This window comes from Pseudorca crassidens, chromosome 5, assembly GCF_039906515.1.
Source record: "Pseudorca crassidens isolate mPseCra1 chromosome 5, mPseCra1.hap1, whole genome shotgun sequence".
NCBI lineage: Eukaryota > Metazoa > Chordata > Mammalia > Artiodactyla > Delphinidae > Pseudorca > Pseudorca crassidens.
This window is the reverse complement of record NC_090300.1, coordinates 66,350,749-66,368,718: the sequence shown is the minus strand read 5'-3', so window position 1 is coordinate 66,368,718 and position 17,970 is coordinate 66,350,749. Positions and strand designations below refer to the sequence as shown.

Genomic DNA, 17,970 nt, shown 5'->3' with positions numbered 1-17,970 from the left:
GTTCACATGCCACAACTGAGACCTGGAGCAACCAAATAAATAAATAAATAAATATTTAAAAGGAAAAAAAAAAAAAACTTTGCACAGAGGTCACCCAAGAGGTTTCTGCGGCAGAGCTCCACTGCCAATGTAATGAGGTGGAGAACACTCTTTAACAGGACTCTGCTCCAGGAGAGCACTGTTTGTGGCTGGAAGGAATTTTCTGAAAAGCCACTTGAGATGGGAACTGGGGAGAATGGGACCCCCGAGGGCACACGCAGGTAGCACTGCTACACCAAGCCCCCTTCTAGGGTGGGTGGATCCCACCAGCGGGAGGGTTTTGTTGCCCTGAGTGGGGGGTCTGAAATCCGGGCCAGAGCTGACTTATTGCTGAGAACTGGAGGAGACAATTCCCCTCCCCATGACAATGCTCAGCTGTCATCAATGTTGACTAAGTATTTTATAAAATTCTGGTTGAAGATTCTAGGTGACCACGATCCCCAGGCTCCTCATGTAGTAGGAAAAGCACTGCACTGAGGGTCGGGAGACCTGGGTACGAAGCCCTGGTCTTTTGCTTTCTTTTTTGGCCTCCATTTTCTTTCTTTGTTTTTCTTTTTCTTTTTTTGGCCACACCGTGAAGCCTATGGGATCTTCATTCCCCGACCAGGGATTGAACCCACGCCCCTGGCAGTGAGAGTGTCAAGTCCTAACCACTGGACCACCAGGGAATTCCCTGGCCTCCATTTTCATAAACTAGAGATTATGATACCTACCTCGCACACTTATACTGAAAGTGCACTCAAGTAATATACGTAAAGGCCACACTGGACACTGAGCCCTGAAGAAAGTATAGTTATAATTGACTATCATCTGTAAAATGGGTAGAGCATACCCACCTCCCAGGATCCTTGGGGTCCAAACCAGACGCCGTATGTGTAAGTGCTGGGCCCTGACTATTCTAGGTGCTCAGGGAGCCTGTGATGTGACCCCAGCTGGCACTAGTTCTGGCTGTGGGAACCCAGGGTTTGGCTTGTCTGACGAACGGGGTGGCGGGTGCTCTGAGAAGGTGCACCCGAGGTAAGTGTTGGGTGCGAGAAGGTGGAGATTCATGCCAAGAGGAAGGTTCCCGGGAATGGGGCCAACTGAGCTTTCTCTGCAGCCCTGGGACCCTGTCTCTCCGCAGCTGGCCCAGGCTCACGGCAACGTGTTCACCACGTGGGTGGGCCCAACGCCCGTGGTGGTGCTGAGTGGCTTCTGGGTGGTGAAGGAAGCCCTGGTCTCCAACTCGGAGCAGTTCTCAGGCCAGCCCCTCACCCCGCTCTTCCGGGACGTGTTTGGAGAAAGAGGCAAGGCTGCCCTCTCTGCTGGGAACGGGGTGGCTGGATGGTGACTGCACCCAGGAGTCCCCTGGGGTGACCCAGAACTGTTAACAGGGAGGAATCTGCCAGGAGGACTCGGGTCTCCTCAAACACCGCTGTGCGAGGGGAGGGGGCAGCATGGGAAGGAACCAGCTCTGGAGGGTCAAAAAGACCTGAGTCAGGTCTCCGCTGTGCCCCTGCCAGCTGTGTGACCGGGCGAGGCAGCCTCCCTCTCCGTCCCTCAGTGTGCCCGTCTGTTAGATGGGGATAGTGGCTGCTCTCGCCTCCTCGGGATGTGGGGGAGATTAAGTGAGCCCTACAGCCAAGAGTGCCCAGGACAGCGCCTGGCTCAGCAAATGCCCTTCCCCCCGCCTCCTCCCCTCCAGGCTCCGTCCTCCCTTCCCTTCTTTATCTCCTCCTCCATTTCTTGTAGGGACTCTTAAAGGCAAAATCAGATTGGCAGCTTGGGAGGAGGGCATAGCTGAGCTCACCTTGATGGTACCAGGCCCACGGACCACATGACCGCCAAATGCCCCTCGGTCAGAGCACCAGCCGCGAGCTGATTGGGAAGGCTGCCCAGGGGTCTGCTCTCCCTGCCTGAGTGAGAGCCAGGTGGCCCTGGCCTGGGAGGCTGGAATGGGCTGCTGACTGTCCCCCAACCCGGGCCCAGGGGTCATCTGCAGCAATGGGCACACGTGGAGGCAGCAGAGACGCTTCTGCCTGGCAACGCTTCGGGAGCTAGGCCTAGGCAAGCTGGCACTGGAGCTGCAGTTGCAGGGAGAGGCGGCAGAGCTGGCAGAGGGCTGGAGCAGGGTAAGGAGCGGCTGGGGCAAGACCACCCTAATCCCTCCACAACAAACAAGCACACTCCTGCAAGGAGGCTGAGCCCTCGGGTGTGTGTGTGTGTGTGTGTGTGTAAAGGGATGGACCCTTTGCGGGTCCAGTAGGGGATTTGTGCTACATCAATAAATCAGGAGTTTCTGTAAGGTGGGCAAGTGGGCAGACAGAGGCCCAGGAACGTCCAGTCCATTGAGAAGCCTGAAGCCCTTCTCTACAGATGGGGAAATGTCCTCCCTCAACATCTTGAGCCTTTTATACCACAGACCCTTTGCACATGCTGTTCCCCCTCTGGAATGTCCTAATCCACCCCCCTTTCCTCCCTGTGAGAAACCACTGCTCCTTTCAGACCTGGCTGACATCACCTGCCTAAGAAGCCCTCCCCAAATCCCAGGCACAGCTGGTCCCTGCATCCTTTGTTCCCAGCTGGGACATACCTGCCCCACGTTCTAGTGTGTTTAAATGGGTCTGTCTCCCACACCTCTCCCTGCAAACCCAGCGCCTGTCACCAAGCCTGGCTCATAGAAGTTGCTCCGTAAGCATTTGCTGAGTGAATGACTGAAGACTGGGAATGAATGAGTGATGCAATGAGTGACCTTATACAGACTGGATGAACACTCAGGGCAGTGCTCTTTTTGCCTCCTCGCCCTGAGCCCTGCCCCTCTGTTCTCAGGTAGACCCTTCGACCCTCGGGTACACATTGTCACGTCCACGGCCAGAGTCATTGGGACCCTCGTGTTTGGCTGCCACTTCCTCTTGGAGGATCCCTTCTTCCAGGAACTGATTCAAGCCATCGACTTTGGCCTGGCCTTTGTCAGCACCATTTGGTGCAGGGTAAGCTGGCCCTCGGGGAGGCAGGTGTGCCGACCATTGGACAGCTGGGGGCCCAGGGTAGGCAGGGGCCTCAGCCAGGGCATAGCAGGGAGGGTGTCAGGTAGGCAGGAGGAAGGCCATGGGGCCTGATTCTGGGTTCCTCAGGCAGCCTCTGCTCAGCAAAATGACGATTCACAGCATCAATGTTCCTTTATTGTGGTTGAGCATGGAAGTGTGGGCAGGGAGTAAGAGACAGGTTAAACCCCCTTAAATACAGCTGTCTGGGCCTGCGACATCCTAGCTGAGCCCTGGGTCCAGTCTCTGCTACTACTGCCTTCATTACTGTCTAGATTACTTTGGGAGTGTGGAGAGTTTCCAGATGACGAGCGGTCCTGGGATGCCCATGTCAGAGGTTCCAGACCACTCTGGTGCCCCCAGCACCATTCTGAGCTGCCCTGGCTCAGGGTCAGCACCTGAGCAGCCCCTGGGCAGGCCTCTTCCCCCACAGCTGTAGGATCGGTTCCCCTGGGCCTTCCACCGCCTCCCAGGCCCCCACCAGGAGATGTTTAGGTACCAGAAGGCTGTGCGAGGCTATATCTGCCGGGAGATCAGCAGACACAAACTCAGGACACCTGAGGCCCCCAAGGAGTTCATCAGCTGCTACCTGGCCCAGATCACTAAGGTGGGCCTGAAACAGCTGCAGACGGAGGGAGGGAGGGACGGAGGGGGCTGTCTTCCCGGCTGCATCTCATTTCAAGGCCACGGCCTCAGTTCCTCATCCTGACCTCAGTTTTTCAGAACACGCTGAAGCAGCAGCCGTTTGGGTTTTTCCCTCCCTATCTTTACCCAGGCCGGCGCTGGCTCCTGCAGACATGGGTAGGGTGGGAAGCAGGGGACCTGGCTGATGTCAGGGCAGTTTTCCCCTCAAAAGTCAGTGCAGTTCTGGGACTCAGGCCCTTCTGACCCCAGAGGAGTTCTGGTCCCACAAGTTTAGGGACAGGCCAGGCCTCAGTCAGGGAGATGCCAGGGCTCTGTGAGAGGAGAGCTTCAGACTCAGAGCTGCTCTCCCCACCACTCATCCCCCACCCACCAGGCCACGGACGACCCTGTCTCTACATTCAATGAAGAAAACCTGATCCAGGTAGTGGTCGACCTGTTTCTGGGAGGCACCGACACCACGGCCACTACCCTGTGCTGGGCACTCATCTACGTGGTCCAGCATGGAGCCATCCGGGGTAAGGGGGCCATGGTTACACCCTGCTGACTGCCCCATGCCCATTACCCCTGCTGTGGGCTTCTGGGCTGAAGGAACCTGTCCCCATCACTGTCTTTGGTCTGTGGCCCCAGGGGTGGGTCCTGCTCTCACTGCTGTGGTGTAGGAGGTGTTCATGGCTTTGAATCAGATGGAGGGGCTGGGGGGTGGGGACTTCTAGTCCCACCCTGCTACTGACTGAGTGATCCTGGGTAAGTAATTCAACCACTTAGGAACAGTGTGAAATGAGGCAACATTATTTCACCCATTCAGTAATGATCCAGCACCTACTAAGTGCCAGGCCCTGTGTCAATGTCCACCAAGATCACAAAGGAAAGAAAGGCGGCTAGAGTTCTCTCAGGGACAAACTGGCCATGACCTGAGTTCAGATCCTGGTTCCACTAGTTTTGTGGCCTTCAGAAAAGTACCGGTCCTGTCACAGCCTCAGTTTTCTTGTCTGTAAAGTGGAGACAACAGTTCCTACCCCATAGGACTCTTTGTATATAGAACACTTGGCACACAGTGGGTGCTGAAATCTGGGTCCTAGCCCTTCCCTCAAGTTCCCCTCGGAGGAGCAAATCCTGCAAAATCTTGTTCACAAGCTCTGCCTCAGAGAGGGACTGCCACTGTTGGGACCAGGGGTGGCTGAGTGGGGTAGGGCAACCTAGGGGCGATGAACCTTGGCGACTGTCTCTGGGTGGGGACGAGGACGGTAGGGCGTGGTGGGGAGGTCGGGCTGCAGCCCTTCCCGGGACCCACGCAGAGCCGCCTGCAGAGAGGGTGCAGCGGGAACTGGATGCGGTGCTGGGCACCTCCCAGGCCATCCGCTACTAGGACCGCGAGCTACTGCCCTACACCCGCACCGTCCGTGAGGTGCAGCGCCTCAGCCGCGTCGTGACCACAGATGCCGTGCGCCAGTGCGTGACCTCCACCCATGTGCACGGCCACCCCGTGCCCAAGGTAGGTGGCCCCAGTGTGACCTCATGCTCGATCCAGTGCCTGCAGAAAGCACCCTTCGCTGGGCTGCCTGCCCAGCACAGCCACCTGCTACAGCTTCTGCCTGTCTGCCAACTCAGTCAATCATGCATCCATCCATCCCTTCATCTCTATCCATGGCATTCCAGATGGAGAGTTATGATTGCGAAAGAATACACTCAATTAGGGATATTTTTAAATGTTCTGTGTTGTTCAGAAGTAACCCCTGCAGACATTTTAATGCACCTCTTTCCAGTCTTTTTTGTCCACATATATTTTACGTAGCTGTGATTATGCTGAATGTATAACTCTGAATCCTTCATTTCACTTAACATATCATTCTGATTCTTCTACATTACTGGTTCCCAAACTTCTAGGTACACCAGAATCACATGCAGGGCTTGCTAAAATGTATGTTGCTGGGAGCCATTCCCAGAATATTGGGGGTGAGGCCTGAGAATCTGCCTTTCTGACAGGTTCCCAAGTGGTGTGGATGCGTTGGGCCCCGGGACCACATTTTGAAAACCACTGTTCCACGTCACTCTAAATGGCTGCATAATGTTCCACCAGATGGATGTTTTCTAATTCTTAACCCTTATTGGTGAACTTTTAGCCTATTTGCCATTTATGTGCCTTAGGCTTGGTCTGCATTTTGTGTTATATCCTTAGAACTGATTTCTAGTAGAAACGCCTTTCTCATTTCTTTCATTTTATAACTAGGTTAAGAGAACAAGTACTGAATAAGGAGAGATAGAGGAATAAAGTTAAATCAAACTGTTTAGGTCAAGAACAGCCACTGTATATGTACATAAAACTTGAGTCTGAGCTTCCCTGGATCAAGTCAAAAAAGGAAATCCCGATTAGGTATGACTCGCATTATGTCATAAAAGGAGGCATGCCTGAATCAGGAAAACTGGCTTATCACCCTTCGAGAAGTTATTATGAAGATCATCAATCAGAATACCTTTTTGAGGGCCCGTGGACGATGTATTGGGTGGTGCCTTCAGTAGGAGTTTAAAGACACAGAAATATTCTTTCATATGGTAGCTTCTTCTTATCTTCAACCCTTTTTTTTTTTTTTTTTTTTTTTTGCGGTACCCGGGCCTCTCCCCGCTGTGGCCTCTCCCGTTGTGGAGCACAGGCTCCGGACGCGCAGGCTCAGCGGCCATGGCTCACGGGCCCAGCTGCCCTACGGCATGTGGGATCTTCCCGGACCAGGGCACGAACCCGCATCCCCTGCATCGGCAGGCGGACTCCCAACCACTGCGCCACCAGGGAAGCCCTCTTCAACCCATTTTAAACGATGAAAGTTTAACATGAACACATTTCTGCATGGAGTTAAAAAATAGAGTTCAGGTTTGTAGCTCTCTGGTGATTCAGCTTGAAACAGGTTTCTGTGCAGGTTTCTGACATGAACTGGATCATAACATCATAATTCCTGCTCTTTTCCAAGCCTTACTGTGTGCTAAGGGCTTTGAGTCCACTACAGCACTCAGTCCTCACAATGACTGACTGTCATGCAGATCCTAGATAAGAGATATTTATTGAATCAGTTGTCTATCTCTCTTGCTATGTAATAAATTACCCCCAAACTTAGCAACTTACAAAAACAGCACTTCTGTGGGCTGGGGATCTGGGTTTCTGTGGGTCAGGGATGTAGGTGCAGCTTAGCTGGATGCCTCTGATTCAAGGTCTCTCATGATGTTATGATGAAGTTGTTGGCTGGGGCTGCAGTCTTATCTGAAGGCTCCATGGGGAGGTTCCACTGTCAGAGCACTTGCATTGCTTTCTTCAGGATTCAGTTTCTCCTGGGCTGTTGGCTGGAGGCCACCCTCAGTTCCTTAACATTGGGCCTCTACATAGGGCAGCTCAAAACATAGCGGCGGACCTTCACTAGAGAGAGCAAGTGAGAAGACAGAAGCTACCGTCTTTTTGTATCCTAATCTCAGATGTGGTATCCCATCACTTTTGCCATATTCTATTTGCTAGAAGTGAGTCACTAGAGCCAGCCCACCGTCAAGGGGAGATGGTTGTACGGGGAGTGAATGCCAGGCATCATGAATCATTTTGGGAGTGGGGTGTCATTTTAAAGGAAATGTAGCACAGGTGTGTAGGTGGCAAGGTTGCCATTTTAATGAAGATGAAACAGAGTCACTCATCTTGGTGCCCTATGCACAGAGGTGCGCTGTGTTAAGACTTTCCTCAGAAAGGGACTTTGGCTCAGCACTGATGCTTCAGCCTGTCCCTGGAGGAAGCCTCAATGGTACAAGGTGGTACACCGTGAAAACAATGGGGATAGAAGGTATGGGGGCCCAATTTTTTCCATCATGAGAATCTTTGTTCAACTTTTGCAACCATGGTTCAGGGAAGACTTGACAGGAAGGGCCCTGCCAGGATGTGATTATTAAATTCTTATTAATTTGATCAGACTTGAGATTCCTGACTCCATGCATTTTTTTCTTCATAATAACCCTGTCCTTTAGATGCTGTTGCTACTGTTAATCTTTTTTTTTTTTAACAGATAGCTTAAGAGAGCTCAAGTAACTGCCGCAAACACACAGTTAGTAAGGTACTTAACTGAGTTTCGAATTCATGTCCCTCTGATTCCAAATATTTTGCTCTACCATACTCCCTGCCGTTCATATTGCTCTAGAAATGCCTCTTTAGGAAGTTAAGTGAATCAGCATGTTGGAAGGAGGTGTTTTGCATTGTCTATTGGTCTGCCAGATTGGCTAATACTGAACAGTCCTTGACAGTATTTGGCCATCAAGTTCAGAGGTTAGACAAATGTCTCCTTAATTGTGAGGATAGGACCATGTCATCAACTCATTTTGCTGTTATCCTGGTAGAAGCCCCCAGGCCCTGGTTGTCCAAGAGTTGTTCCAAGGTCAAGTTAAAAAGGAGGGAACTAAGGTTCAGCTCTGCTTCATGTCGTTTGGGATTAGAAATTTCCTTATTAATAGCCCATTCCTGCCAATTTGATTCTAGGAGGTGTTCTGTGATAAGAGCTCCAGGGAGCCATTAACAGCCTGGAATCAATACTGAGCTTTTCCAACTTGGGCGAGAGATGTCTCCTGAAAGTAGAATCAAAGCTTGACAGTAGATCAGTAAATGTTACAGATATTCCTAAACGGTTCAGTTGAGTGACAGCGACAACAGCAATGGTCCCTAATACAGAGGTGGCGCTTCAAGCCTGTCTCTCTTCAGACATTCTATTTGGTTGTAAGCTCCAAGCTGCCATTTACTGGGAAGAAGTTGGGATAGAATCCCCAGGAGGTATCCAGCAGGCAGATGGCTCTATAATTTGTAGGAGAAGGAGGGTTGCCCATGTTGTGTGCTGGGTAGGCTATGGTCTGAGCCTGTCCCACAAATTAATATAAGTTAATCACTTTGCAAGGAGTCCAGAACATTACCCAGAACAGGATAGAAATAATTCTGGAGGGAAAAGAGCATCTTGCCAGGAGCCTCTGCATCTGAAGGTGATTATTAAGAACTGTTGTAATGCAGAGGTTACTTCATCCCTGGTAGTGAAAATGGAGGGAAATTCCCAGGACTATAACTAAGAAACAAACAGCTCACTCAGGCAGCAGCGAGAACACGTGCTTCCCAATCCCTCTGATTAAAGCCACGGAGTAAAGAGGTCTGGGTGCCTGTCAGTCTGGATGGCTAAGGTCAGGCCCCTCCCTTAAGGCTTCAGTAGAGCAACTAAAAAAAAAAAGAAAAGAAGAAGAAGAAATAAGAAAAGTGCCTTCTGAAAGTATTTACATTGTCTGAACTTCTGCATTCTTCACCGGCTTCTCTTTGGTGTGCAGGCTTCAAACTGCTGAGTTTTTAATTTCAAGATGCCTTTGTCAAAACTGAGAATCCCGTGGCCAGTTCTCTAGTCCCCACAGGGGTGACCAGTTTAATTCTCTGGTGTTGGTTAATGAGCCACAGGCTATGAGGCCTTCCTCAGAGCACCTGGAGCTGCACCTCCCAGGTCCCGGGTCCATAGCCAACCCCGTCCTGGTTCCACTTTGGCTTCCTGGTCAGCCCAGGGCCCACGTGATAAGGAGCTGAAGTCACCAACAGGAGCCTTTGGCTCCTTTCTTCTCCCATCTGTTCAGTCTGATTCTCTTTCCAGTTATTCACTTCGTTGAGGTAGAGTGAGGGCTCGGGTTAGGTTAGGGTTAGAGGTCACTCTCTCCTCTCCCTAATCCTAAGGATTGAAGTTTTCTGTCTCTTCTTCTATCTGCCTTGTTACTCAGTCTTTCTTTCACTTTGTTTGTCTGCCATTCCATTTCTCCTCTCTCTCTCTCTTTCACACACACACACACACACACACACACACACACACACACACCCGCCAGTATTCATTGCCCTGTGCAGAACTTGGTCCCCTCCATTCATGCTCAATAGCCACTGGCCCTCTTCCTAGGAGGCAGAAGCTGAGTCTCTAGCCTGGGCCAGGAGTCTTTAGGATGGAGGTGGGTGCGCCTTAGCCAGGAGAGCATAATGCCCAACAACTTCACTGATGTGAAGGCCTGTCTGCTGAATCTCTTTGAGGCCCCCTGGTCCCAGGCAACTCTCCTCTGCACACCGAGTGTTCTCTGAGCTCATCTCAGCCCAGCATCAGGGCTGGGTGCTGGGCGAGCTGAGCTCCCTGAGCCATACCAGCTCCTCTCTGCAGGGCACCATCATCTTGTCCAACCTGGCCTCTGTGCTCTATGACCCTGAGTGTTGGGAGACCCCCAACAATTCAACCCTGACCACTTCCTGGACAAGGATGGAAACTTCCTGGTCAGTGAGGCCTTCCTGCCATTCTCTGCAGGTACTGGACACAGCACTGGGTCATGGGTGGTGGGTGTGACAGGACAGGCACAGGGACAGCTGCCACCCTCTGACCTTTCCTTCACACAGGGCATCGGTGTGCCTAGGGGACCAGCTGGCTTGGATGGAGCTCTTCCTGATGTTTGCCACCCTCCTCAGGACCTTTTGGTTCCAACTGCCAGAGGGGAGCCCAGAGCTCAGGCGGGAGTACGTCTTTGGGGGCACTCGGCAGCCCCGGCCCCAGAAGATCTGTGCCGTGCCCCATCTGAACTGCCCCAACCCAGGTCCTGGAGAGGAGGGCGTGTAGCCAATGGCAGGGCGCGGGGGCGGTCTGGAGACTTGTCCCCCACAAAGACCTTCCTTAGTCTCTTTCGGCTCCTGAAAAGTTGAAGAAGGACAGAGGTTCACCAACTCAGCTGCCTGTGGTTCCCCCTAACACAGGCTCTGGTGAGTGACATTGGAGAGTAGACGTATCAAGGACTCTACAAAGGTGGCTCAGTTTGGGTAGCTCAGTTCTTAGGATTTTACAAGGTTGGTTAAGAGATTTGGCCTTGAATCACTTCACAAGATTAATCTGGGGAGTCAAGCCTCACAAGGTGGCAGCTAAAGAGGTTCAGAGGGAGAGGCGTTTGAGAAAAACTATAAATACAGTAGTGCATCCAAGTATTATCCATGCTGGCCCCTGATAGTCCAAAAACTGGGAAGCTTATTTTCTGTCCTCTCCTGCCCTCTACTGACTGGATGCGAGAAGTGCAGGTCCCTGCCGACACGGGACCGGGAAAGATCTTCCCGACTCTCTGTATCAGGCAAAGCCAGCAAATTAGGATGCCCCAAGGTTTGAAACACTGTGTCTCCAGACAAGTCTTGCTTATTAAAAAAGAATAACTTGTATTAAGAAAATTCAAATCAAAATGAGATACCACTACACACCTGTTTGAATTGCTGAAAACAAAGCCCTGAGCCCAAGTACTGGAATTCTCACACAGTGCTGATGGGAATGTAAAATGGTACAACCACACTGGAAAACAGTTTGGGAATTCCTGGTACAATTAACATTATACCATACAACCCAGCTGTCTCACTCCTGGTATTTAACTAAAAAAGATGAAACTATATGTTCACAACAAACCATACTATCTGAATTCCATTTTCTGTGATATTCGAAAAGACAAAACTATAGGACATAAAACATAACTGGTGGCAAGGTCTAGGAGTGGGGTTATGGGTTGACTATAAAGGGACACAAGGGAACTTTCTGGGATGATGGAAATGTTCTGTATCTTGATTGTGGTGATGGTTACACAACTGTATGTTTTGTCAAAAATCATTGAACTGTTACTTAAAAAGGTGAATGTTATTGTGTATAAATCATATCTCAGTAAATCTGACTTCTAAGAAAGAAATGTCTTGCCTTTCTCCTTTGATTTATTTAAAAGATGTACCTATGAATTGTAAGTAAATAGAACAAAGCACAGATGTAGAGAACAAACTTATGGTTACCAGGGGGTAAGGGCAGGGGGAGGGATGAATTGGGAGATTGGGACTGACATATACACACTACTATATATAAAATAGATAACTAATAAGGACCTGCTGTATAGCACAGGGAACTCTACTGAGTACTTCGTAATGGCCTGTATGGGAAAAGAATCTAAAAAAAAAGATATATGTGTATGTATAACTGATTCGCTTTCCTATACACCTGAAACTAACACAACATTGTAAATCAACTCTACTCCAATAAAAATTAAAACAAACAAACAAAGGGTGTCACTCATCATCCCCTTATACAAAGGGTTAAGTTGCAACCCACTTACCAGGGGTAGTGTAGTCACCCATGACAATGCACTCTGAGGGGAATTCAGGATGGAAAAAACAGGTTGAAGCGTTCTGTATTTTGGGTATAAAGGCCCCTTGATAGTTAAGATGCTTACCTCAGGAAGAATTTCAATGACCCCCAGATTCTTGCATTTTCCTATGCATAGATAGATAAGCACTAAAATCATTAACTTTGTGATTAGCAGTAACCTTTTTAATGCTTAACTACATGTATTTTCCACCAAAAAATTCATATACATATTGGCCCCTCCCCTCCCTCTTTGGAGCAGTTCCTCAGGGCTCTCTGAGAGGCTGTCTCCCGAGCTACAGTCCTCAGTACAGTCCCTGAATAAAACTGAAACTCACTGCTCTCGCTCTTACGTTGTGTGTTTTTTCAGTGGACAGAATGAACCAACAGTTCTAATCAGTAGGACATCAGTCATCACTGTGATGAAATAAAATTCATATTTTATGGCAAGACAAGAACAAATTTAAACAAAAATTTTCTTTGCCGGTTTGGGCCTCCTCCCTCCCCTTTAGTGTGTGTCGTGCATCTGCGTTAACCAGACCTCCTTAGGAGATAACCTTCCTTCTTAATCTCCTAAGGGGCCATGATGACACATGACCCACTATTCGCTTTATACGTGCAGATCTGGATTGTGTAAATTGTCAATAATGCGTCATTTGATGTATATTTGTCTCAAAAACATACATAACTGTGCTTTGACCTCTAATGGGTGGAACAGTCCTCAGAATTTTCTGAAAGACTGTCTCCCAGGTTAGAATCCTCAGGTTGGTTCCAGTAAAATTTTCCATTTCTTTCTTAGATCGACTATTAATTTTTTAATCCACAACTGCTACACTGAGCTGGAAAAATTCCAGCCAGAAATGAGGAAACTTGTATTAGTTAGCCTCTGGCCTTTTTGCAAGCAAATGTACAGTTCTTCTAGGCTTTTTTTTTCTTCTTTTTTTAAATTGAAGTATCGTTGACATACAATGTTTCAGGTGTACAGCAAAATGATTCAGTTATATATGTGTGTGTGTATATATATATATATATTCTTTTTTAGATTCTTTTGTGAAAAAAGGTTATCACATTATAGGTTATCACAAGATATTGAATATAGTTCCCTGTGCTATACAGTAGGTCCTTGTTGTTTATCTACTTTATATATAGTTGTGTATATATGTTAATCCCAAACTCCTAATTTATCCCTTCCTCCCCCTTTCCCCTTTGGTAACCATGAGTTTGTTTTCTATATCTGTGAGTCTATTTCCATTTTGCAAATAAGTTCATTTGTATCATTTTTTTAGATTCCACATATTAGTGATATCATATATTTGTCTTTCTCTATCTGACTTCGCTTAGTATGATAATCTCTAGGTCCATCCATGTTGCTGCAAATGGGAATATTTCATTCGTTTTTATGGCTGAGTAATATTCTCTTATAGGCTTTTAGAAATCTTGAAGCTTTCTCACAGATACCTCATTTTCTGTGTGGAACCATACCCAGGGCCTGGGGAGTCCAGAGTGGGGCCCTCTGGGCAAGCAGGGTCCCAGAAAGCAGCAGAAAGCCTAGGGTTCTCTTGCCTGGGTGATCCCCTCCCAGGGCTGGCAGCCTCTGGTGACCCAGGCAGGCTCTAGTGTGGAGAAAATAAAGTGGGCCCTGATGCAACTACTTCTTGCCTCACTCTCCTAATCCTCTGTCAGTTCTCTCCCTGTTAGAACCCCTGTGGTATAATAAGAAATGCATCTGGTCTCTGTCCCTTGTTCCTGGCACAAAGCTCCTCAAACCCTTGGAATTTCCCAAGCAATAGGAGTGCCTATAGCCTGTTGGTCAGAGGCACGGGTGATACCCTGAATTTGTGACTGACATCACAATTGGGGAATGGGAGCAGTCCTGCGGGACTTAGCCCATAACCTGTGGAATCTCCAGGTAGATCATGTCAGAATTGCTTCGTGGTGTGAAAAACATGCATTGGTCTCAAGCTTGCAGCACCCTCTAACACCCACCCCCACCCCCATCCAGCCTCCTGTCTTTGAGCCTGCCTGTCCCCCTGCATGTTACTCCTTTCAAAGGCCAACTTTTCCAGGAAGCTTTGTTTCACATGGGCTTCGACCCGGGTTGAAATCTCAGTTTTGCTATCAATAAAATTCTTGTGTGCCTCCATTTCCTCATCTGTCAAATGGAATGATAATAGGAGTTCTCCCTTAGGACTGTTGTGAATGCCAATGTTCAGCATAGAGCCTGGTACATGATAAGTGCTCAGCTGATGTTGATGGAGATCTCTTTCCCCCATGCACACACACACATAAGCACTACATCTTCATTTATGGCCCTAAAATGAAAATGATGATGAAAGGCGCCCTTCCCCTGTGGATGGGCTTCCACTTCAGTTTCTAATATCTCACGATGATAGCTGCTATATGTTTATTTTGTTGTTGTTTTTGTTTTTGTTTTTTTAAATGGGCTTCTATCTTACAGGATGCAGTACAAGCTTTGAATCAGAGGACAATGTTGTGATATATCTCATAAGCCCAAGAGTCCAGAGGTTGTAGTGGGGAGAAAAGAAAAGTCTCCTGTTATTACACCTAGTAAACTGCTCCGATAGCTTTTTTTTTTTTGAATTTTTGAATTTTATTTAATTTACTTTTTTATACAACAGGTTTTATTAGTCATCAATTTTATACACTTCAGTGTATACATGTCAATCCCAATCGCCCAACTCATCACACCACCACCCCCCACTTTCCCCCCTTGGTGTCCATACGTTTGTTCTCTACATCTGTGTCTCTATTTCTGCCCTGCAAACCAGTTCATCTTTACCATTTTTCTAGGTTCCACATATATGTGTTAATATACGATATTTGTTTTTCTCTTTCTGACTTACTTCACTCTGTATGACAGTCTCTAAATCCATCCATGTCTCTACAAATGACCCAACTTCGTTCAATTTTATAGCTGAGTAACATTCCATTGTATATATGTACCACGTCTTCTTTACCCATTTGCCTGTCAATGGGCATTTAGATTGCTTCCATGACCTGGCTATTGTAAATAGTGCTGCAATGAACATTGGGGTGCATGTGTCTTTTTGAATTATGATTTTCTCTGGGTATATGCCCAGTAGTGGGATTGCTGGGTCATATGGTAGTTCTATTTTTAGTTTTTTAAGGAACCTCCATCTGTTCTCCATATTGGCTGTATCAATTTACATTCCCACCAACAGTGCAAGAGGGTTCCCTTTTCTCAACACCCTCTCCAGCATTTGTTTGTAGATTTTCTGATGATGCCCATTCTAACTGGTGTGAGGTGATACTTCATTGTAGTTTTAATTTGCATTTCTCTAATAATTAGTGATGTTGAGCAGCTTTTCATGTGCTTCTTGGCCATCTGTGTGTCTTCTTTGGAGAAATGTCTATTTAGGTCTTCTGCCCATTTTTAGATTGGGTTGTTTGTTTTTTAATATTGACCTGCAAGAGCTGTTTATATATTTTGGAGATTAATCCTTTGTCCATTGATTCGTTTGCAAATATTTTCTCCCATTCTGAGGGTTGTCTTTTCATCTTGTTTGTAGTTTCCTTTGCTGTGCAAAAGCTTTTAAGTGTCATTAGGTCCCATTTGTTTATTTTTGGTTTTATTTCCATTACTCTAGGAGGTGGATCAAAAAAGATCTTACTGTGATTTATGTCAAAGAGTGTTCTTCCTATGCTTTCCTCTGAGATTTTTATAGTGTCCAGTCTTACATTTAGGTCTCTAAGCCATTTTGAGTTTGTTTTTGTGTATGGTGTTAGGGAGTGTTCTAATTTCATTCTTTTACATGTAGCTTTCCAGTTTTCCCAGCACCACTTATTGAAGAGGCTGTCTTTTCTCCATTGTATATCCTTGCCACCTTTGTCATAGATTAGTTGACCATAGGTGCGTGGGTTTATCTCTGGGCTTTCTATCCTGTTCCATTGATCTATATTTCTGTTTTTGTGCCAGTACCATATTGTCTTGATTACTGTAGCTTTGTAGTATAGTCTGAAGTCAGAGAGGCTGATTCCTCCAGCTCTGTTTTTTTCCCTCAAGACTGCTTTGGTTATTCGGGGTCTTTTGTGTCTCCATACAAATTTTAAGATTTTTTGTTCTAGTTCTGTGAAAAATGCCATTGGTAATTTGATAGGGATTGCATTGAATCTGTAGATTGCTTTGGGTAGTAGAGTCATTTTCACAATGTTGATTCTTCCAATCCAAGAACATGGTATATCTCTCCATCTGTTTGTATCATCTTTAATTTCTTTCATCAGTGTCTTATAGTTTTCTGTATACAAGTTTTTGTCTCCCTAGGTAGGTTTATTCCTAGGTATTTTATTCTTTTTGTTGCAGTGGTAAATGGATTTCTCTTTCAGATTTTTCATCATTAGTGTATAGGAATGCAAGAGATTTCTGTGCATTAATTTTGTATCCTGCAACTTTACCAAATTCATTGATTAGCTCTAGTAGTTTTCTGGTGGCAACTTTAGGATTCTCATCTGCAAACAGTGACAGCTTTACTTCTTCTCTTCCGATTTGTATTCCTTTTATTTCTTTTTCTTCTCTGATTCCGTGGCTAGGACTTCCAAAACTATGTTGAATAACAGTGGTGAGAGTGGACATCCTTGTCTTGTTCCTGATCTTAGAGGAAATGCTTTCAGTTTTTCACCATTGAGAATGATGTTTGCTGTGGGTTTGTCGTATATGGCCTTTATTATGCTGAGGTAGCTTCCCTCTGTGCCCACTTTCTTGAGAGTTTTTATCATAAATCGGTGTTGAATTTTGTCAAAAGCTTTCTCTGCATCTATTGAGATGATCATATGGTTTTTCTTCTTCAATTTGTTACTATGGTGTATCACATGGATTGATTTGCATACATTGAAGAATCCTTGCATCCCTGGGATAAATCCCACTTGATCATGGTGTATGATCCTTTTAATGTGTTGTTGGATTCTGTTTGCTAGTATTTTGTTGAGGATTTTTGCATCTATATTCATGAGTGATATTGGTCTGTAATTTTCTTTTTTTGTAGTATCTTTATCCGGTTTTGGTATCAGGGTGATCGTGGCCTCATAGAATGGGTTTGAGAGTGTTCCTTCCTCTGCGATTTTTTGGAAGAGTTTGAGAAGATGGGTGTTACCTCTTCTCTAAATGTTTGATAGAATTCGCCTGTAAAGACATCTGGTCCTGGACTTTCGTTTTTTGGAAGACTTTTAATCACAGTTTCAATTTCATTACTTGTGATTGGTCTGTTCATATTTTCTATTTCTTCCTGGTTCAGTCTTGGAAGGTTATACCTTTCTAAGAATTTGTCCATTTCTTCCAGGTTGTCCATTTTATTGGCATAGAGTTGCTTGTAGTAGTCTCTTAGGATGCTTTATATTTCTGCGGTGTCTGTTGTAACTTCTCCTTTTTCACTTCTAATTTTATTGATTTGAGTCCTCTCCCTCTTTTTCTTGATGAGTCTGGCTAATGGTTTCTCAATTTTATCTTCTCAAAGAACCAGCTTTTAGTTTTATTGATCTTTGCTATTGTTTTCTTTGTTTCTATTTCATTTATTTCTGCTCTGGTCTATATGATTTCTTTCCTTCTGCTAACTTTGGCTTTTGTTTATTCTTCTTTCTCTAATTCCTTTAGGTGTAAGGTTAGATTGTTTATTTGAGATTTTTTTGTTTCTTGAGGTAGGCTTGTATTGCTATAAACTTCCTTCTTAGAACTGCTTTTTGTAATTTGTCTCTAGGTATTTTTTGTAATTTGTCTCTAGGTATTTGTCTCTAGGTATTTTTTGATTTCCTCTTTGATTTCTTCAGTGATCTCTTGGTTATTTAGTAATGTATTGTTTAGCCTCCATGTGTTTGTGTTTTTTTCCCTGTAATTTATTTCTAATCTCATAGCATTATGGTCAGAAAAGATGCTTGATATGATTTCAGTTTTCTTAAATTTACTGAGGTTTGATTTGTGACCCAAGATGTGATCTATCCTGGAGAATGTTCTGTGTGCACTTGAGAAGAAAGTGTAATCTGCTGTTTTGGGATGGAATGTCCTATAAATATCAATTAAATCTATCTGGTCTATTGTGTCATTTAAAGCTTGTGTTTCCTTATTAATTTTC

The 17,970-nt window shown here is 46.3% G+C and overlaps 1 pseudogene; it reads left to right on the top strand.

Moving 5' to 3' along the window:
- Positions 1-1,111: 1,111 nt before the first annotated feature.
- Positions 1,112-11,308, top strand: LOC137224273 (cytochrome P450 2J2-like; annotated as a pseudogene).
- Positions 11,309-17,970: the final 6,662 nt, after the last annotated feature.